General features: G+C 51.9%; 1 long non-coding RNA gene across 1 annotated transcript; it reads left to right on the top strand.

The window, feature by feature from the left end:
- The first annotated feature begins 16,550 nt into the window (after positions 1-16,550).
- On the top strand, positions 16,551-20,798 carry LOC134475940 (uncharacterized). Its single transcript, XR_010047270.1, has 2 exons — positions 16,551-17,095; positions 19,827-20,798. It is a non-coding gene; the product is annotated as an uncharacterized LOC134475940 (long non-coding RNA).
- Positions 20,799-23,163: the final 2,365 nt, after the last annotated feature.

The following is a 23,163-nucleotide window of genomic DNA, read 5'->3' as shown; positions in this document are numbered from 1 at the left end:
TCCACCCCGCATCCAGCGGGAGGGCACTAATCTTTCAGTACATAGATGGGCTTACTTTGTGTCCAGAGTACCACATAGGCCTGGAACCCAGCCAGCCCTGGGGGACCCTGCCCTGAGTGCTATCACATCCGCTCTCTATACTGGGGACCCCTCTGGGATCACATGTGCTCATGCCAGCACCACTGCATTCAGAAAGACAGCTCAGTGGCTGACCTTGAGGTGGCCCCACATCCCAGTGACTGCACAATCCTGCCTTCAGAGGCCTTCTATCCAGGGACCAGCTCGGGTCTCAGGTGCCAGTTCCTTCTTCCACTGGGGGACATGGCTGTACTTGTGAATGTGCAGGAGCTCACCCAGCACCCAAGGGACTGCACCAGCTTGAAATCCTGTAGAATAGCTGTCTTCAGGTCCCAGGGACCACTCCGGTCCTGGGATTGTGGCCTTCTATATCTGGGGAATGACGTGAATTGGCTAGGTCTCTCCACGTGAGCCCTCCCCCATCAAAGGAGAGCGCACCAATCTTTCACTACAAGGGTGGGCACACCCCTTGTCTAGGGCTATCACACCATGCTGGGCACCTGGACAGCCTTGCCTTTGGGAAATCACATCCTGACAGTGATCCCAGTGCTCAGCATCACAGTGACCAAGCCTGGCCTCCCCTGCACTCATGTCCACTCTCATCCTGGGCGACCATCATGGCCCTCAAACCACTCTGCTAAGCCCATCCAGCACCAAGTAGACTCAATGGGCCTGCATCCTTGTCTACTGTCCAGGGGACTGTGCCGGGCCTGAGAGCGTACCTGCCCCTACCCTATCTGGGGAGAAGCTGCAGGCTTCCAGGCACTCTGGTGAGCCCATCCAACATCCAGGGAAGAGCACAGACCTGGGAGTGCCTGTTCAAGCTGCCTGGCACTCGAGGGACAGTGAGTGGCCCAGGACTGGGCCAGCCACAAATTCAGAAAATCATGCTGAGCCCACATCCCCCACCGTGCTCCCTCCCAGAGACCATGCATGGACTCGATGCCATCTGCGAAGCCCCCGTTCACTCAAGGCACCATGCTGGCCTGTGAATACTCCAATAAACAAGGTCTGCATCCAGGGAAACCCACCAGCCCTGGAGCAGATGTGCGAGCCCACCCAGATCCTGCAATCTTAATTGGAAGGCAGAGCCTCATCACCTGGAGGATCATGCAGGATGTGTTCTGCCACCTCTCAGGGTGAGCCAGCCCTCCGTACAGCTGAGATTATCGCCCTGTCACCATGAGGGAGAGTGCTGCCTGTATCCAGGGTAAAGGGCTGGGTCAAACCTGGTGCATGCTCGACCCAGCCCAGCAGGCCTATCCCGCCTCTGTGCCTGCCCTGCATCCACTCCACACTGCCAGGTATCCATCAGGTCCCACTGCCAAGCTCACTTGACCACCAGGAAATGCTGGAGGCCTGCAACATCCATCCCATGTCATGCCCCCTGGACATGAATCCAGGGGACTGTGCAGGGCCTGGAATGGAACCCAAACTCCACCCCCATCCAGGGCCCCTGGAGGTTCTGCAACTGTGAGGACCAGGCACTTTGCAATCTGCATGAACCCTGGTCCTCATCTTCTGTCCAGGCCACCTGGGGTGGCACCTACAAACTCCAAGCTGAATCTGGGAGCGGGTCGGGTGAGCCTGTGAAGGCTTCAGTGAGTCCCCTGCATGGTGATAACAGTGAAGCACAGGGCCTGGCTCTGCATCCCACACGTATCCAGGGGAGTTGGCCATCCCCCCTCCACCCGTCAGACTGTGTCACTACCCCAACCTGCCTGGCAAACCCATATCACATCAAGGTGACCTTGTGAACACAATGTCTTGCACAATAAGCAGAGGCCCAGTCTAGGTCCTAGACAAGGCCTGCCGTTCATCCCGGGGCATTGTCCGTCATCCGTGAGCCACACTGCAGAGCCCTGGTACCCACCCATACACCAGGACACAGTCCTGATCTCTTGAGGGCTGAGGACTCCACAATAGCAGAGGACCATGGGTGGGCCATGATGGAGCCAGTCCCATGTCTGGGTGACTGCGCCTGTCTGCCATCCTGCCCACAAGGCCACAGGATGTCCAGGGGACCCTAGTGAGCCTCCCAACAGGCTGAGCTTGATCTCCATCCATAGATCTGTGCAGAGCCCTGGACCCAGCTTGTCTTTTCATCCTGGGAACCTCACTTGACCTGCGAATGAGCCCACAAATTTATCCTACATTTAAGGGACTACATCTGCTTGTAATCCTACAGGGGAGCTGGTGCTGGGTCCCAGGGACCACATGGCATGGCGTGGGATCCTTCCTGCTCTGCATCTGGGGAATGGGCTGGGTTGGTGAGCTCCCTTGGAGTGAGTCCACCCAGCATTCAGGGTGCACTCTCTGAATGCACAGGGTCTACTCTGCTTCCAAGAGTGCACCAAATTCTGGGTGCACCAATCTTTCACTACAAAGGTTGTCTTGCTGAGTGTTCAGAGTACCGCTCGGATTGCGAAACCCAGCCAGCCCTGTATCCAGGGAACCCCGCCCTAAATGCAATCACATGCCCTCTCTACACTGGTGATACCCCTGGGACCTTGAACACTCATACCAGCACCCCGGCATTCAAAAGGACAGCATGGTGGCTGATGCTGAAGCGGCCCTGCACCACAGTGAGCACACCACACCCATACCTGTGCCCTATCTGGACTCAGGTGACCTCATTGGCCCTAAAACCACCCTGCTTAGCCCTTCCTGCACCAAGGAGACTCTGCCAGCCTGCAGCCTTGCCTGTTGTCCAGGGGACCACACCAGGCCAGCAAGCGAGCCTCCCCTATGTTGTCTGGGGAAAAGTGCCAGGCTTCCAGTGGCCCTGGTGAGCCCAACTGACATTCAGGGACAGTGGGAAACTGGGATCGTCCAGTTCAAGCAGGCTAGAACCCAAAGGACGCGTGTGGCCCAGGATTGCACCAGTCACACCTCCAGAGAAGCCCTCAGGGCCTGCATCCCTGCCCATTTGCTTCCTGGGGACCTGGCCAGGACTCCATCTACCCTACAGAGCCTGTGTTCACTTAAGGGCACCAAACTGGCCTTCAATCATGGAGGTGTGTTTACTCTGCATCCAGGAAAGGCCCCCCCCCCCGCTTCCAAGTGGATGGGCAAGCCCACTTTGCATTCAGGGGACTTTGGGGGCATGGCCTAGAATGGCACACACTTACCACCTGGGGAAACATGCAGGGTGGGACCTGCCACCTCTCAGGGTGAACCTGCCTTCTGTGCAGGGGAGCACTCACCCTGTCGCCATGAGGAGGGCTTGCCCTGCATCCAGCTTAATGGGCCAGGCCCTGGACCTGGCTCATCCTCCAGCCAGGGCAGTGCGCCTGCCCCACCTTGGCACCTATGCCACACCAGCTCCAAAGCACCAGGCATCCATCAGGCCACAATGCCAAAGCTGTGCCAACCCCAGGAAAGAGCTTAGGCCTGCCACCATCCATGCCAGGCTGCCTTGCATCCAAGGGACTTCACAGGGCCTGGGACTGATCCTTTAAGTTCCCCCAGCTTCTATCCAGTGAAGCTGGCACTTTGGCAACCTCATGGCGAGGCACCATGCAACTAGGCTAAGGCGAGGGGCCTAGAACTCAGTTCATCCTCTGTCCAGTGCTTTTCCCTGGTTCTGCCAGCTCGAGGCAAAAACTGTCCTCCTCCCAGAGGAGTCCATAGATTGAGACTGCAAAGGCCAGAGTGAGGCCCCCTGCATGGTGGGGACAGCAAAGCACAGAGCCCAGTTCTGTGCCCAACCGCCACCCAGGGGCGGGTGCTGGGCTCCCAATTGTGCCCACTCTGCTTCCAAGAGACCATGCCGATATCCCAAGCAGTCTGCCCAGCCCACAGAACATAGAGGTGAACGTGTCTATCCAACGTCTTGCCCACAAAGCAGGGAACCATGCCAGGTCCAAGTCCACGCCTAACCTTCATCCAGGGGCATCACCTGGCATCCATCAAGCCAGACTGCTGAACTCCCACCCCAACCTGTATGCCAGAACACAGTCAAAGTACGTGATCTCTCGAGGGCTCAGGCATCCTCATATCCCAGGGATCACACTTGACACAGGACCAAGCCAGTCTTGTGTCCTTGAGCCTGCACCAGTCTTCCTCCTGTGAGCAAGAGCACAGGACATCCAGGGGACCATGTGGGGCCTCCCAACACATGGCTGAGCTCGTGCTCCATACAGAGAAACCATATAGGCCCAGAGACCCAATGCTTCTTTCCATCTGGGGGACCTTGCCAGACTAGTGAAAGAACCCATGAGTTCATTCGACATCCAAGGGACTAGTTAGGCCCATAACCCTGCAGGCCAACTGGCCTTGGGTCTTGGGGACCATGTGGGGCTTGGGATTTCACCAGCTCTGCATCTGGGGAATGTGCCACATTGGTGAGCTCCACCCAGGTGAACCTGCCCTGCATCCAGGAGGAGCACACCAATCTTTCACTAACGGGTTGGTTCAACCCATGTCCATGGTACCACATGGGGCCTGGAACTCAGCCAGCCCTGAAGTTCAGGGGACATTGCCCTGCCTGTGATGGCACTCACTTTCCACCCAGGGAACATCACCTGCACCCCTGCATTCAGAAGTGAAGCACTGGGGCTGAGGCTGCACTGAGTCCACATCCCAGTGAACACGCTGCACCAGTGCCCGTGCCTGCTCTCATCCCAGGCAACTGCCGTGGCCCTCGAACTGCCCTGCTGAGCCTGTCCTGAACCAGGAAGACCCTGTAGGCCTGCAGCCTTGCCTCTCGTTCAGGGAACTACCCCATGCATGGGAGCATGTGTGCCCTTCTACCCTATCTGGGCAGAAGCTCCAGGCTTCCAAGTACCAGGGAAGAGGGTGGCTCTTGAGCGCTTTGTTCAAGCTGCCTGGCACCTGAGGTACAGTGCGTGGCCCAGAGTGTACCCACCCCATCTCCAGATAATCACGCCAGGCCCGCGTCCCCTTTTACTCCCCTTCCTAGGGACCCTGCAGGGACTTTATCTGCCCCACTGAGCCTGTGATCAGTCAAGGGAACCACACTGGCCTGAGAACACGCAGGCATCCAGGAAAGCCCGTCAGCCTCTAAGCCGATGGGCGTTTGCCCTGCATCCAGGGAACCTTGTGGACATGGCCTGGGATGGTGCCCATTCACCCCCTAGGGAACCAGACAGGAAGGGATCTGCCACCACCCTTGGTGAGTCTGCACTCTGTGCAGGGGACCAAATGCTTTGTCACTGCGAGGGGGAGTTCACTTGTATACAGGGTAATGGGCAGAGCCCTGGACCTGGTTCAGCCTTCATGCAGGGCCATTTGCCTGCCCCGCCTCTGCCTGTGTTCTACATCCACTCTACGGTACCTGGCATCCATCAGGCCCCACTGCCGAACCCAAGCAACCCCAGGAAACAGCAGAAGACTGTGACCTCCCTGCCAGGCTGCCTCGCTTCCAGGGGACTGTCAGGGCCTGGCACTGAACCTCCAACCTCCCTTGTGCCACTGCCATCCTGGGCCACTGGAGGTTCTGCAACTCGGGAGGGCGAGGCAAGGTGTGACATGGTTAATGCACAGGGCCTGGAACCCTGGTCCTCATCTGCTGTCCAAGTCACCTGGTATGGCACCTGCAAACTCATAGCTGAACCCGCCCTCCTCCTGGGGAATGGATCAGGTGATCTTGTGAAGACCCCAGTGAGCCCCTCTGCGTGGTGAAGACAGTGAAGCACAGGGCCCAGCTGTGTATCCAACCTGTATCCAAGGGAGTCAGCCATCCCTACTCTCCACTCAAAGTACCATGCTGATACACCAACAGGTGTGCCCAGCCCATATGACATCGAGGTGACCTTGCACACACAATGTCTTGCCCAATAACCAGGTGTCCACCCTAGGTCCGGAACAAAGCCTGCCTTTCATCCCGGGGCATCACCAGGCATCCATCAAGCCACACTGCCAAGTCTCCACCCGACCCGTATACCAGGACATGGTCAAGGCCTGTGACCTCTCAAGAACTGAGGCCTCCACAAGAGCAGGAGACCATGGGTGGGCCAGGATGGAGCCAGTCCTGTGTCCTGGGAACTGTGGCAGTCTGCCACCTGCCAGCTAGTCCACATGATGTCCAGGGGGCCACGGGGAGCCTCCTAACAGATGGCTGAGCTCGCTCTCCATCCAGGGAACCACACAGGCTCTGGGAACCAGCTCTTCCTTCCATCTGGGAGACCTCACCACTCTGGCAAATGAGCCTAGGAGTTCACTCTGTATCCAAGGGACTTCCCCGGATGGTAACTTGTGGGAGAGCTGAACATGGGTTCTGGGGTCCATGCAGGGCCTGGGATTGCACCAGCTCGGCATCCGGCCGGCTTGGCAGGCCCACCTGGGTGAGCCTGCCCTGCATCCATGGTGAGCACATCAAACTTTCACTACAAGGTTGGGCTCCTACCATGCTGAGGGTACCCCGCAGTGCCTGGAACCCAGCCAGCTCTGGGTCCAGGGGCCCAGGCCCACCTGCCATTGCACTAGGTGTTTCCAGAGCCACGAGAACATTTCCTGGGTCCCCAGCTTCCTTTTATTTTTGCTGCCCTTCACTGCCTCTGCCCCCTACCAAAAAGGATTTGGGCCCTCCAAGCCTGCAGCTGGCTGCAGCTCTAGATGGTCTGGGGTGGGAGAGGATGGTGAGAGGATGAGAAAATACAGAAGAGAGGAATCTGGGGTCAGGGGGAGCCCGTACCCCCCTAATGGGGGAGAAGGAGCCACTCAGCCCTGCAGCAGATTTATTCATACCCTCCAAAGAATACAGTTTCAACCCCACTATCTAGGAAGTTGCTTGCCTGGCTGGCCTGGGCCCCTTGCCCTCCTGGAGCTGGAACAGCTTGGTGACCCAGCTTGTTCTGGGTTCTCTGTTTTCAGGACTGGCCTTGCCTTAGCCTCACACATGTGATCAATCCCCAGCTTCAGTGGCTCCCTACACAAGCCTGTCTTGGAGAGAAGAGACCAAGAGGGAATTGGTGCCTTCCTAGGGGTGAGTCGATGGAGACCACTACAAAGCAGCGCTGAGCAGGATTTACAGTTAACCAGTCGGCTTTGCATGTTACCCTGTGAGTCTGTCCCAGCCGAGGCCCCTTGTCTGGAGATGAGCAGCAGATCCATAGCAAGTGAACCGCGTGACTCTCTGGTCCCACTAAGGCCTGTAGTGGCCTGTGATGCTGTGATACCTCAAAGGAAAGACAAGGCCACAGCTGAGGACTGATGACTCCATCCCAATTAACTAACAACTGGTGCTTCAGGCTTCTCACTTCTGTGGTGAAGGTCAATCTGGAGGTAAGGTAGTCCTCCTAAATCAACGTAATTTACATATTGAGAAATTCTTGGTTCTGCTCAGTTTTCTGCATTATTTTAATTGTTATTTTATTTATTCATTTATTTATTTTGAAGAAAGTAAAAATGATGACATTGAATCTCAAAACAAGATAATACAAGACTAACAATGGTTAATATATTGTATATTGTTATCTTAAAAGTAGTTGCTCAGATTATGAGATAGAGACGTGAGAAACTGATCATCAGTGTAAGCACAATTTTTTTTTTCAGTGAACTAATTGAAGTGGGTTTGTGAACACTATTGGAATCCAAGCAGCCAAGTTGATAAATTTGGAATTTAACCAGCTGAGCTCAGCGACCACTCACAGCAACAGACCCCTGTTTCAGAGTCTTACCAGTGGCACTGAACTGGAAAGTTACAGAGCTTTTAAAACACAGAACCACAGAAAGACATCATGTTGGAAAATATTTAGCTAGAATCTTACATGAATTTGTGGCTGACACCTGTATCCTGCTTCTTTGTTGAGCAGATCAAGTGTTCTCCCATGGGTGCAGCTCATTTTGCTTTTCTCACGGGACTTGCCCTCTTTTCCATTCTCCTGGGTCAAATACAGGGCACTAGTTAATTGCAGGGCTCAAGATGGCATCTGTCATGCCAAGCTACAACACTAATGGTGATTAGAAACATTGTTATTCTATGAGAATATGTATATGCTTGTCCCTTCTCTGTTCTCCTTTTCCTGTTCCAGTTGTTCTTTGCTTGTGAAGAGTTTCTTCCCCTGTTGCTTTCACGATATCTATTATACATTTGGGGCATTAATTACTCTGTCAGTTTTTTATCCTGGGGAGACCATACCTTGATTACACGTGGGCATTTAGGAGTATTGTCTAAAGTTGCATCCATTTACTTACGAAAGCCTCAAGTTTATCCTTCTTTATATCTGAGTACTTCTCCGTTGCATAAAACCATCACATCTCTTTATCCATGCTTTGGTTGATGGGTATTCAGTGGCCTCCAAAAATATGTCTAACACAAATTGTTCTGCTATAAATATGTGTGCACATACATCGTTTGGTATGATGTTTTTAGTTCTGGGAAAATATCTGGAGGGGCAATAGCTAGGCCGAATGGGATCGCCAATCCTGGTTTTCTGAGGAATTTCCACAGTGTTTATAGCAGTCTACACTCCACCAACAATGAAGAGGATGCTTTTCTCCCCACATCCCCACCAGCATTTGCTATTGCTTGATTTTTTGATAACAGCCATTCTCTATCCAGTGAGATGCTATCTGAGTGGTATTTTAATTTATATTTCTTGAATGACCAATGATAATGAACATTTTTTCATGTATTCATTTTCCTCGTTTATTTCCTCATTTGAGAAGTGGATATTTATCAAAGATGCCCATTTTTTGCTTGGGTCTTTGAATTTGAGGGGCCTGACATTTTTCAACTTTTTATATGTTTTAGATAGAACTCCTTTGTCTGAGGGACAGTTGGACATTTTTCCCCCATTCTGTGGGTTTTTGTTCCACTTTGTTGGTGATTTCTTTTGATGTGCACAAACCTTTTAACAAGATGAGATCCCAGTTGTTGACTCTTGAAGTACTTCCCATGCAGTTTGGGTTTGACCCAAGAACTTTTGGGCCACTTCACACTGCCACCCCCGGTATCCCTGAGAGACTTCTTGCTCTTCTCCGTCCCCATCTTATCCTCCCTCCCCCCCAACCCCTTCTTCCTCCTGCTCTACCCCCACTCCGCCATTGCCATTCCCCAGCTGCCCATTGTGCCCAATCTCCCTCCCACCCCCACCCTCCGGTGCCCCCTCCTGCTTGCCTCCAGTCACACATCGCTGCCACTGTCTCCACCCAGCCTCCTTCACAGTGTCACTCACGCCAGCCTCTCCTTCCTGCCCTAAGGTGACAGGCATTAAAGACTTGGTCCATGTTCATGTCCTTTTTCCCTCTGATCTTTCTCAATCTCACAGCACTTAGGGTCCTGTGCTGCCAACCCGTGTAATTATGCCAAAAAGCTCCAATGTGGGATTAATTCCCATGAGTTCCTAATAGCTGTCCTTGCTTTAATATCCGTGTTTGCAGTCACAAGTATGAAAGGTTTGATTCCTTTTGATTCTTATGTGAAGAGTTCTCTGTTAATTGATGTATGAAAAGGTTCTCACTCCTTCCTTCTCACTTACTTCCAAATGTAAAAACTATAAAAGAGTCACAATTCAAATTGGCCACATGTGTCCAGTCGCAGAGGTGTCACCCCTGTAGAGAGTGGGCACCCATGCTGTCAGGGTATGGTCCCTTAGATAAAGAGTTGGCTATGTTTCAGGACTCACAAAGTACCCAGGACATGGGGTGAGCCCATCTATGTAGTGACAGAATGGCGTGCTCCCCATGGATGCTGAGCAAGCTCAACCAGGGAGAGCTGGCCAATGTGGTACATTCCCCAGATGGAAAAAGGGCACAATCTCAGGCCCCTAGTGTCTTCAGGACTCAAGGCCAGTTTGCCTGCAGGGCTAGGAACTAGTGCAGTACCTTGGATGTAGGGTGAACTTGTGGGCTCATTTGTCAGTCAGGGAGGTCTCCTGGATGTAGAACAAGCTGGTTCCTGGTGTGGCATCATTCTCTGCATGGAGGGCAACCTCGGATATCTGTTGGATGGCTTGGTGCTGTCCCTAGGATGCAGGACTGGTATGGTCCTTGGCCACTCATGGTCCCCCGGATGTGAGGCAGTCTCAGCCCCCAAGAAGTCATGGGTTTGATCATTTCCTGGTGTTCCTGGATGGTGGGAGAGGTTCAGCAGTGCTTCCTGATGGATACCTTGCAATAACCTTGGAGGAAGGACATGTGTGGACTCAGACCTGGTACAGTTTCCTGCTTAGTGGGCAAGCCATTGGATCAGCAAGGACTCCTCGATGCCCTATGAGCCTGGCAGGCTGGTTAGGGTCCCCGAATTGTCCACTGGGTGGAGAGCAGGCAAGATTGCAGGCCTGGAACCCTCCCTGGATACTGGTTGGGCACAGAGCTAGGCTCTGGGCTTCACTGTCCTCACCACGCAGGGGCGCTCACCCAAGTCTTTGAAGTCTATGCAGGGCACTTGTAGAGGTCGGGCAGGAGCACTACCCTGGCTGGAGGATGAGCCACGTCAAGGACCTGGCTGGCTACCCTGGATACAGGGCAAGCTCGCCCTGGAGGTAATAGAGTACCGTGCTCCCCTGTATGGAGGACATACCACAGGTCTTCCATGTGGTAGGGGGTGCAATCCAAAGCCATATCTGCAAGGTCCCCTGGATGCAGGGTGGGCTTGCCCATAGGCTCAAAGGCTAGCAGGATTCCCTGGATACATATCTGGTGATCCTGCCTGTTCTCAGGCCACTGGGATGCCCTTGAGCGAGTGTGGCCTCTGCATGGCAGATGCAGACCAGTCAGGGTACCCAGGACAGAGAGTGGGTGGGGACACAGGTTAGGCGCAGTTCTCTGGAGACAGGACTGGTGCAGTCCCAGGCCATGAGCTGTCCCTCCAGTACTAGACAACTTGAACCATGTGCTCCCAGGTCAATGTTCTTCCTTGCATGTCAGACAGGCTCCCCAGGACTCTTGGAAGCCTAGAGTTTCTACCCAGACATGGGGGGACAGGTACACTAGCTAGCGCATCCTGGTCCCCTGAATAGTAGATGAAGTTACAGGCACACATGGTTCACTTGGTGCAGGACGGCCCCAGCAGGGTGGTTCAAGGGCCATGGCAGTTGCCTGACTTGAGAGTGTGCAAGGATGTGGCTATGGTCACTGGGATGGGGAGCTGAGCAGTGTCAGCCCCTTCGATGTCCTTCTGAGCTCAGTGGTGCTGGTAGAAGCATGCTCGGTCCCAGCGTGGTCACTCAGGTGGAGACTGCACAGCATCTCAGGCAGGGCACGATCCCCTGAGCAAATGTCTGGGTGAGTCCCAGGTTCTGCTTGGTACCCTGGACACAGGGTGAGCCCACCCTTGCAGTGAAAGATCAGTGGCTCCCCCTGGATGTGGGTTGGGCTCACCCAGAGGGAGCTCGCCAATGCTGCGCATTCCCAGGATGCAAAGCAGCTGTGATCGCAGGCCCTCTATGGTCCCCTGGACCCAAGGTGGGCTTCCCCGAAGGTTTATGGCCTGGGGAAGTCCCTTGGATGTAGGGTGAAATCATGGGCTTGTTTGCCGGTCTGTTGAGGTCCACCAAATGGAAAGACCAGCTGGTTACCTGGCTGGAGGCTGAGCTCAGCCATGTGTTGGGAGACTAGGCATGGTCTCCTAGATGTTCTGTGTCTTCACTCACAGGGTGACAGACTGGCACCTGGCACCTGGCACCTGGGTCTCCAGTATGCAAGACTGGCTCAATCCTGGGCTGTCTGCAGCCTATAGGGCATGAGGAGGTCATGGGCCTTCATTTCCTGGTGTACATGGATGGGGGTGAGGACTCAGCAGGGCAGCTTGATGGATGCCTGGTGATGCCCCTGGATGAAGGACAGGTGTGGACTTGGACCCAGCACAGTTCCCTGCTTAACGGGCAAGACATTGGGTCAGCAAGGTCACCTCAAAGTTATGTGGACCGCATAGGCTGGTTGGGGTCCCGGCGTGGTCCCCAGGGTTAAGAAGAGGTGGGGTCTCATGCCTAGCACCCTCCAATGGATGTGCGGTGGGCGCAGAGCCAGGTTCTGTGTTCCTCTGTCCTCACCATGCAGCAGGGTTCACCAGGGCCTTTGCAGTCTCACCTGATGCACTTCTCCAGGAGAAGGGCGGGTTCTGCCATGAGTTGCCAGGTGCCATGTGCAGTGCCCTGAATGGAGTATGAGCTGGGTTCCAGTCCCTGTGGGGTAACAGTGTCACGTGGCCGGCTCACCACATGGTTGCAGAACCACCAGACTCCCTCAGTGGAAGCTGAGGGAGGTTTGGGACAGTCCCAGGCCCTGTGCTGTGCCCTGGATACATGGCAGCCTGGCCTGGGTGGTCGCAGGCCTAAGCCATTTCCTGGGTGTGGCACAGGCTTGGCAGTGAGGCCTAATGGATGCCTGGCACTTTGGAGCTGATGCAGGCAGGCATGCTGCCCTGGCTGGATGATGAGCCAGGTCCAGGGTCTGGCCCATTAACCTGGATACTGGATGAGCTCTCCCTCAGGCAACAGAGTGGGCACTCCCTGATGGAGTGTGGGCTCACCCTGCATGGTGGCAAATCCCACCCCTTGCAGTCCCCAAGGTTGTGAGCAGGTGCCATCTCAGGCACAATGTCCCGTGGATGCCAGGCAGGCTTACCCATCTGCTCAGAGGCCTGCAGGGTTCCGAGGATGCAGAGCAACCATGCCCACATGTTCACAGGCCAGCATGGTGCCCTTGACAGAGCACAGGCTCCAAGATGCGGGTCAAATCCAGGCATGTCACCGGGAGGATGAGTGGGCCTGGACATTGGACAGGCGCAGTCCTCTGGAGTTGGGGCAGGGGCAGTCCTGGGCCATGTGCTGTCCCTCAGGTGCCAGGCAGCTTGGATCAAGTGCTCTCAGGTCAGCGCTCTTCCCTAGATGTCCGACGTGCTCACCAGCACACTTGGAAGCCTTGTGCTTCTCCCCAGAAGACAGGGTGGAAGGTGGCAGGAGCACTCAGTAGCCTAGAGTGGTCCCCAGGACACTAAGTGAGGCTGCAGGCCAGCAGAGTCTGCCTGGAGCAAGATGGGCTCAGCAGGTCGGTTCCAGGGCCAAGGTGATTGCCTGGGTGGAGAGTGGGCACAGCTGTGGGCGTGGCACTGTTACTAAGATGTGGGGCTGTGGCAAGGTCAGCCACTGTGCTGTCTTTCTGAATGCAGGGGTGCTAGCATGAATGTGTATGATCCTGGAGGCATCGCCAGTGTAGAGAGCAGGCAGGATCTCAGTCAGGGTGTGGTCTTCTGGACACAGTGTTAGCTGGGTTCCAGGCCTCCTATAATACCCTGGACACTGGGTGAACCCACCTTTGTAGTGAAAGATTGGTGATCTCCCCAGGGATGCAGGGCGGACTAACCCCCGGGGAAGATCACCAATCTGGCAAGTTCCCTGGATGCAGAGCTGGTGCAATCCCAGGACCCTTGTGGTCCCTAGGATACCCATCTGGCTGGCCTCCAGGTTTATGGGCCAACACAGTCCCTTGGATGTAGAGTGATCTTGTGGGCTCATTCACCATCCTGGTAAGGTCCCCTCAATGGAAGGACAAGCTGTCCCCCGAATGGAAGTCCCTCACAGTTCCCTGGATGGAGAGCGAGCTCAGCCTGTTGGGAGGCTCACTGTGGTTCTCTGGACATCCTGTGGCTGGTTGGCATGGTGGCAGATAGGCGGAGTCACCAGGATGCAAGACTGGCTCTGTCCCAGCCAACCCATGGTCCTTTGCTCTTGTGTAGGCCTCAGCCCTTGAAAGGTCATGGGCCTTGACAGTGTCCTGGTGTACAGATGGGTAGTGGATGCCAGGCAAAGCCCCTGGATGAAGGGCAGGTGTGGACTTGAACCTGGCACGGTCCCCTGCTTAGCAAATAAGACACTAGATTGGCAAGGTCACCTCAATGTCATGTGGGCTAGGCAGGCCAGTTCGGTTCCTGGCCTAGTTCCCTGGGAGGATAACAGTCATGGTCAAGGGTCCAGCGCCCTTCCCTAGATGGGGGTTGAGTGCAGAATTGGGCTCTGTGCTTAGCTGTTCTCACCATGCAAGGGGCTTCACTTGGGCCCTTGCAGTGTCACTCAATGCACTCCTGGGGGGGAAGCATGGTCTTTGCAGGCTGTGAGTTGGCAGGTGCCAGGCACAGTGCCCTAGATGGAGGACTAGTTGGATTCCAGGCCCTGCGCAGTAACCTGGTCTTACTGTGGGTTCACCCTCCAGGTTGAGGAACCACCAGGCTCCCTGGATGGAGGTGGAGAGAGGTTGGGAGCTTGGTTTCAGGCTCTGCACAGTTCCCTGGAAGCAAGGCAGCCTGACCCAGGCGATTGCGGATCTACAGGGCTTCCTGAGATTCGCATGGGCTGGACAGTGTGGCCTTCTGGATGTCTGGTGCTGTGGAACAGGTGCAGGGCGGGCACAGGGGCAGAGCAGATGCGCTGCACTGGGTGGAGGATGAGCCAGGATCAGGGCCCAGTCCTTTACCATGGGTACCAGAGGAGCTCTCCCTCGTGGTGACAGAGCCACAGCTCCTCTGCAAGGAAGGTGGGCTCACTCTGAGAGGTGGCAGATCTCACCTGGTGCTGCCCTCCAGGTCATGAGTTTCCACCTTACCAGGCCATGCCTGCAAGGTCCCCTTGCTGGAAGGCTGGCCCACTTGCTCAGAGGCTGGCAGGGTTCCTGGATGCAGAGCAGGTCTACTCGCGTGTTTGCAGCTCAGCGTGATGCCCTTGCCCAGGCAAGGGCTCAGCAGGGCAGATCAAGTACCTGTGCTGTCCCCAGAAGGGAGAGTGGGCATGGACATGGGCCTGGTGTGGTTCTATGGAGGAGGCGCAAGCTTAGTGCTGTCCTTCTGGTGCTAGGTAGCATGAACCAGGCTCTCCCGGGTCTGCACACTTCCCTGATTATCAAAGGGGGTCATTAGCATGCTTGGAACTCTGGTGCTTCTTCTCAGAAGGGGTAGGAGGTACACACACTCTCAGGCCCAGTGAAGCCCCCTGGACAGTAGGGGAGGCTGCAGGCTCACAGGGTCCACTTGGTGCAAGAGCTCAGCAGGCCAGTTCGAGGGCCATGATGGTCACCTTGGTTGAGAATGGGCACAGGCATGAATGTGAACCAAGTTTGTTCACTTGGATGTGTAGCTGGCACAGCATCAGCCCCAATGCTGTCCTTCTGAATGCACAGGTGCTGGCATGAGAATGTGTGGTGCTGGCAGGGTTCCCCATGTGCAGAACAAGTGACACCAAAGTCAGGGCACAGTCTCCCGGATGCAGGACTGGCTAGTTCCTGGCTCCATGCAGTAACTGGTTCACAGGGTGAGCCCACCCTTGTAGTGAAAGATTGGTGTGCTCACCTGGATGTGGGGTGGGCTCACCTGGCGAGAGCTGGCCAACTCAGCACATTCCCAGGATGGAGTGCAGGTGCCATCCCAGAACCCGCATGGAGCTCAGGACCCAAGGCAGGCTCACCAGCAGGATTATGGGCTGGTGCAGTCTCTTGGATGTAGGGTGAACTGGGGGCTTGTTCGCTAGTCTAGCAAGGTCCTGCAGAAGGAAGGATGCCACATTAATGCACCGCAGATAATGAGGGTTTTCTGGCATGAGTAAAATGATGGATCCCTGACTAGGCTAAGGACCTTGCCATCAATGCCTATGACAGAATACAGAGTGCCCCATTCTATGTCAAGTGTAGAAGTGCCTGAGGTCCAGGGTTTTTAGACCACAATACAGAAGTTAACAGCTAGTCCCCCTTGTTTTGTGGGATAAAAATTGTAAGTCAGAGGGGTGGAGGGCAGTGGCACCATTATGGTGAGTGGAATGAGGGCCCGGATAATAAGGCACATCATGCTGGACTTAGTTTTTGTGTTTGACAAAACAGCTCAGGGTGTAGAGAGTCGGGAGCATCAGCCCATAGAAAATAGAAAAGCACTTTCTGTGGGGTTGGAAGTCTTCTGGGAAGATAGCCCAGAGTCCAACAGCAAAGAAAACAAGTAACGGGAGTTAGGAGACCGGAATCCAGATGGATAACCATGTTATAGGTAAGCTCAGAAGTTCGGTTAGGATTTTTGGTGAAGCAAAGATGGGTGGGGACAGGAGGTGTGATGACCACACTGAGGGTGAGAGTTTGGGGTTTCCAGTGTCCAGGTTGTCAGGGCACCATTTGGACTGGGTGATGTGGAACCAGGAAAAAGGCTGGGAACCTTGATGGCTGTTGATGTCATGAGGAGGAACAAGGAGGGTCCCACCCACCAGAGATGTAGTCCTGTGGGCTTAGAAGATTGGAGATATATTAGGGCCCCTGGAGGCATGGGATGTTTTGGAGGTTGATCATCTATTGATTGTGGGAGACATAGATCAAAGCATTGTTGTAAAAGGCATCTAAGGAAAAAAACGATTGGGATTCAGTCTGGGATAGGGGAAAGCTTTTGTTTTTATTGCTCCTCTTTATTACTGAATACACTGAAAGACACATCTAGGAGATCTCCCTGTGGGGACTAACTTTTTCAATTGGCCCTGATGTCAGGTGCTGCATGGGAGATACAATAGGAATTTTAATGTAATGGTAATGATGACTGTAGGGAGCCGAGTGACAGGCATTGCTGCCTAGATGTCTCTCTCTCTCTCTCTCCTATGGGCACTGCGTCTGCCTACATTAACCATAATCCTCTTCTGCTTACGTCACTTATCCGGATGTGATGGTAACCCTGTTGTATTCATCTGTTTAACCTCTTCCTGTCCCAGCTCCCGCCCTTAGCCTATAAAAGGTGTGATTATTTTCTCAATAAACCGGAGGCTTGATTGGGTTAACATCAACTTGCCTTCGTCTCTTTTTGTCTCCCCCATGTCTTTTATTTAATCCCCGTTTCTCCTCCAGGAGTTCCGAACTTGTTGATCTGCAGGCCGGATCAAGTGGCGCCCAACGTGGGGCCCCTGGCACGGAGAAGTTAACGAGGGAGCCGTTCGAGAGACAGCCGGCTTAAACCGAAAGTGAAAGCAAATTGAACCAGAGACCTCGGCCGAGGAATGAGTAAACTGAATCAAGGATTAAAGTTTAAAGCAACAGGACATTAAATCAAGTGCCGAGACCTGCGCAGACGACTACCCGACGTCCTGCCCGAGTCACGGTGAGTGAACGGCAACCCCATTTCCCTTTCCCGACATGGGTCAAGTATTGAGCGAACATGAACTGTTCGTCGGAGGCCTTATAAAGGCATTAAAGACAAGAGAGATAAGGGTTGAAAAACAAGAATTATTACAGTATTTTCAGTTTATTCATAAGGTTTGCCCTTGGTTCCCCCTAGAGGGTTCTATAGATACCAAGAGGTGGAATACAGTAAGAGATGTTTTAAAAGATTATTATAGAGTTTTCGGTCCAAAAAAGGTTCCTGTGACCACCTTTACATATTGGAATTTAATTTCTGAGCTGCTTGCCCAGAGGCATGCAGACCCTCAGGTTGAGGAGACAGTTGCACTGGGTGAGGCTGCCTTGCGCGACTCCCTTAAATCTACCTCAAAACCATCCTCAGAAAAATCTGAAGCCTCTGATTTCTCAGATGCAGAGAATGATGGCCTGTTAGAGGTCCTCATACATGGTGATCTGCCACCACTTCCACCTGTTGACGTGATCAGCAGGTCCCAGGATGGCAGCCCGTCACTCCGTGTGCCTCCATGGCCAATTGGGGATTCATATAAGCCTTTAGAAACAACCTTAACTCTGAAAAGCTTGCAGCCGCAAGGCAGCTGGTGCAGGACCAGTTAGATGCAGGCCACATTGTTCCTAGTAATTCCCCTTGGAACACACCTATCTTTGTTATCCGGAAAAGGTCAGGGAAGTGGAGGCTGCTACAAGACCTTAGGGCGATAAATAAGACAATGGTCTTAAAGGGGCCTCTACAGCCTGGCCTCCCCTCACTCAGTGCCATTCCTTTAGGATTTTAAAAATTGTCATAGATCTTAAAGATTGCTTTTTCTCTATTCCTTTATACTTCATGACTTCCAAAAACGATTGGGAGATATTAATTGGCTCATACCATTTTTAAAACTAACTAAACATGATTTACAGCCCCTTTATGCGCTGCTTCGGGGAGACATAGATCCAACTTCCCCCCGAGAGCTTACACCTGATGCCAGGAGAGCGCTCAGTAAAGTAGAAGAGGCTATTGCTCAACAAACTGTTTCCTTTATGGACTACAATGAGCCTTTACAGTTTCTCATTTTTAATACAAAGCTTTGCCCTACAGCAGTGTTCTGGCAACAAGCTCCCTCATGTGGGTCCATTTACCAGTCTCTCCAAAAAGAACACTTTTGCCTTATTTCCAAGCTGTCTCAGACCTAATAATCCAGGGTAGAAAGCTGGGAAAATGTTACTTTGGCAAAGAACCAGATATTATCATTCAACGTTTTACAAAAGACCAAATAGATTGGCTACTTCAGAGTACTGAAGTGTGGCCTATTGCCTTAGCTTCCTATTCAGGGACTATTGACAATCATTACCCTCCAAATAAGCTAGTTGACTTTGCTAATCGTCACTCATTTATATTCCCTAAAGTCACAGCTTCACAACCCCTCCGGGTGCCCTGGTTTTATTCACTGATGGCTCATCCTCTGGAAGAGCTGCTTATGTATCTCAAGACAATGTTTCTACCCTCCAGGCAGATACTTCCTCTGCACAATTAGCAGAGTTAGAAGCTATTCTTGCAGCTTTTGCTGCTTACTCTGACCAACCATTTAATTTGTATACTGACAGTGCTTACCTTGCTCAGTCTGTTCCATTATTAGAGACTGTTGCTATTATATGTCATGCTTCCCCAGCTGCAAATCTGTTCAAACAATTACAATGCTTCATACGGCTTCGCTGTCATAAGTTCTTTATCGGTCATCTGCGAGCTCATTCCACCCTCCCAGGGCCTCTTGCCCAAGGAAATCATTTGGCTGATGTTGCTGTACGAGCACAGGTTTTTATGGCTCAGGACTCCAAGGTGTCTGAGGCCCAACAAGCCCACCAGCTACATCACCTCAATGCTCACACCCTCCGCCTTCTCTACAAAATTACCCGTGAGCAAGCCAGACAAATTGTAAAAAATTGCCCATCTTGTGCTATCCACTCACCTGTTCAACACCTAGGAGTCAACCCTAGAGGTTTAATTCCTAATGCCTTATGGCAAATGGATGTTACCCATTTCAATGAGTTTGGCAATCTAAAATATGTACATGTCATCATTGACACTTATAGTGGCTTCATTTTTGCCACTCTCCAGACTGGAGAAGCTGCTAAACACATTATAGCCCATATGCTGTCAGCCTTCTCAGTTCTGGGATGTCCTCAACAGCTTAAGACCGATAATGGCCCTGGCTATACCAGCACCTCCTTTGCTCAATTTTGTAAAAGCCTTAATATCCTCCACACTACAGGTATACCTTACAATCCTCAGGGACAAGGCATTGTTGAACGTGCGCATCGTTCTCTTAAATTCACCATAGATAAAATAAAAAGGGAGACATGGTACCCCACCCAGGGGTCCCCTAGAAATGTCCTTTCACATGCTCTTTTTATTTTAAATTTTCTGACCCTGGATGCTTCAGGCTGCTCCGCAGCATCTCGGTTTTGGCATACTCAGACTCAAACACGGTTTGCATCTGTTTTATGGAGAGACCCACTAACCAATGTGTGGAATGGCCCTGATCCAGTCCTTATCTGGGGACGAGGTTCAGTGTGTGTTTACTCTCAACAAGATAGAGAAGCTAGATGGCTACCTGAACGCCTCGTAAAGCAAGTAGACAGTTCTTCAAAGACCCCATGTAACGCCCAGGAATAATGTTATTTCCTGAGGCACAATCCCCTGTGTTCTCTTACAGGTGACACATCTCCCTGGAGCCTTATGCTGCTTAACCAGCCTTCTTGAGCCACACCACACCCATGGTGGATTTTGACCCCTGCCAAACAGACTGCAACTGCTGACAGCCATGCACAGAACCCCATGACTGCGAAAGAGGCTCTTCTCGGTCTGGAGGAACATACGCCAGCCAAATAGACTACATCCAGTGTTATACAAGGCATGCTCCAAGACACAGGAGAATGACTTCATACAGAGACACCAACAAATGACTGTCAACCCCTTCTCCTTGATTTTGGGGGGGGGAGTTTTTCCCTTACCTAATGCCCACTTTTGGGTCCCCTAGCTGACCTATTGTTTCTCATTTCTGTGAGTCTTGTATTTTTCAGAGGATTATGATGTTCATTAATAACCGGATAGACGCATTTATGGCAAAGCCCATTCAGGTACACTACCATCAGCTGGAGATGACAGATCAACAAACCTACAGGGAAGGAATTCCCACGAGTGGCCCATATGATGATGCGGCCTGACTGCCCTGGGGCAATGGACAGGCAGTCAGAGACGGGCAACTAGGACATGCATGTTAATTCCAACAGCCACCTAAGACAGGCACAGGACCAACTGCTGTTCTGCAAGCCCATGACGGGTAAGGCCTGGTTGGGTTCATGCAATGAGGTCCTTGACCTAAGACAGACGCTGTCCTCACAGGGCCTGCCATACTCTTAATTAAATAATATAAAAAGGGAGGAGATGTAGGGAGCCGAGTGACAGGCATTGCTGCCTAGATGTCTCTCTCTCTCTCTCTCCTATGGGCACTGCGTCTGCCTACATTAACCATAATCCTCTTCTGCTTACGTCACTTATCCGGATGTGATGGTAACCCTGTTGTATTCATCTGTTTAACCTCTTCCTGTCCCAGCTCCCGCCCTTAGCCTATAAAAGGTGTGATTATTTTCTCAATAAACCGGAGGCTTGATTGGGTTAACATCAACTTGCCTTCGTCTCTTTTTGTCTCCCCCATGTCTTTTATTTAATCCCCGTTTCTCCTCCAGGAGTTCCGAACTTGTTGATCTGCAGGCCGGATCAGATGACCTTTTATAATGCACTTAAATCTCCATCTTGGATAGAATAGGCTCTTCAGTTAATCACTTCTATCTACTATGTAACAAGTTTTCATTTAATTTGTTGCCCTTTAATAAGATGTCATTGCTGAATTTTGTGACATTGCTTGGACTGCTCAATGTCTAAGCATCTTTTAGTGGCACACACTTGTTTAAAACACTATTTGACTGGTGACCTCATTTTAGTTTGACTTGAACCTCCTGTCACAAGCTGCTGGAGCACAAGAGAAAAGCAGAGTTCTGGATCTGAAAGATCTCAATCATCATAAACAATGCCAATTTTAAATTTTGGAAGATTTGTGCACCTGAAGAACTGAATGCATTCGATATACCACAAGATCAGCAATAATGAATTGTCTTAGCCATATGAAGCTTTTGTATGAGAGCATCTTTAAATCAAAAATTGTATTATATTATGTTTTTGATGATGACCAGTGTGAAAATATTGCAATAATATGTTTTATGTCCTTAGTTGTGATGTCTCCCATAAGGCCATGGAGATTATTGGGGCCTCTGATCAATGAACAAGAACTGGTTAAATGTTACCAGGTGGCTACTTTCCATTTCATCAGTTGAAGTACTATCCAATAATCTCTCCCCATCCCAAAAAAATTTGTTTAATTACCTTAATAATTTTAATTTTCGATACTTAGGAAGACACCAACCGAAACACTTAGCATATTCCTTTTGAACAATGAGAGACTCTCACTTCATGAGATATAAATGACAGTGTATGTTAAATTTACACAACCAGTTATGAAACCATTTTGACCAGTAGGCACCTCAGGTGGAAGCATGTATGTAGATGTATAACCCACATTAAAACTGGGACCAATGATTCACAAATGGGAAAGGAAAAATATTGTTTACCTCGGATAGACAAACATCTGTTCAGAGATGTCACAAAAGAACATCTATAGACGGTCTGCAGAGATTGGACATAGGAATATACACAGTTTAATAGTCAAATGCCTTGCACAATCAGAGTGCACGTAAATATGGTGGACCAATTTGAATTGTGACTCTTATAGTTTTTACTTTTGTAAGTATGAATAGGCTACTGAGAACCTTTTTGTAGATCAATTAACAGAGACTACTTGATATGAGAATCAAAAGAAATGAGACCTTTTATACCTGTGAAAGCAAAAACAGATATTAAACAAAGAAAGCCATTAGGAAGTTACAATAATAAATCACAAATTGGAGCTCTTTGACATAGTTACATGGGCCGGCAGCAAAGGACCCTAAGCACTATGAGACATGGGAAAGTAAGAGACAAGGGTGAGGCCACTTATTGCCTTGGTGAACCAGCAGGGTCACAATAAGGTGCAGTCCCTTGGATGCAGGGTGAGCTAAGGTGCACCTTCATAGGTCCAGCAAGGTCTCCTGGACAGAAGGATGAACTGTGTCCTGGGACTCACATGGTTCCTTGCATGATGTGAGACTGCAGCCACCTGTTGTGAGGTTCATTGTAGTCTGCTGGATGTTCTGTGTTCTCACTCTCGAGGCATTAGATGAGCATAATCCCCAGGATGCAAGATTGGATGGGTGTCTGGCCACCATGCAAGGTGTCCTGGACTTGAGGAGACTCAGCCCTGGAGAAATAACAGGCCTCGATCATTTCCCAGTGTTCTGGTGCAGGCAGGCTCCTAACTCTGTCCAGATGAATGCCTGGCAATCACCCTCAATCAAAGGCAGTTGTGTACTCGGACCTAACACAGTCCTCTGCTTAGTGGGAAAAACAATGCATTGGCAAGATCACATTGATATCCTGTGGGCCCTGAAAGCTGGTTAGGGCTCCCATATGGTCCCCTGGTAAAGAACCAGTATGGCTGGGGCCTGTCACCATCCCCTGGATAGAAGTGGATGCAGAGCTGGGCTCCATGCTTCGTTGTCCTCACCACCCTGGGGCACTCACTCTGGCCTCAGCAGGCTCATCAAATGTGCTCCCCTGAGAGGAGGGTGGGTGCAGTAACAAATTGGCACTTCCCATGCATGGTAGGATGAGCCAGGTTCTGGGCCTTGCATGCTAAACTGGTTGCACTGCAGCTCGCCCTCACATTCCCAGAACCTCCAGACTCCCTGGAAGGAGGTGATGGGAGGTTGGAGGCTTTTCTCCAAGCCCTGTACTGTGCCCTGAATTCCAGGCAGCTAGGCCAGGTCAGTCCCAGGCCTAAGCTTTTCCTGGTGGTCAGGCAGTCTCGGCAGTGCAGCTTGATGGATGTCTGGCACTGT

Source organism: Cavia porcellus, unplaced genomic scaffold (genome assembly GCF_034190915.1).
Source record: "Cavia porcellus strain 051 isolate PalLab524CR breed Dunkin Hartley unplaced genomic scaffold, mCavPor4.1 scaffold_5, whole genome shotgun sequence".
Classification (NCBI taxonomy): domain Eukaryota; kingdom Metazoa; phylum Chordata; class Mammalia; order Rodentia; family Caviidae; genus Cavia; species Cavia porcellus.
The sequence above is the reverse complement of the archived record's forward strand: the minus strand, read 5'-3'. Positions and strand labels throughout refer to the sequence as shown.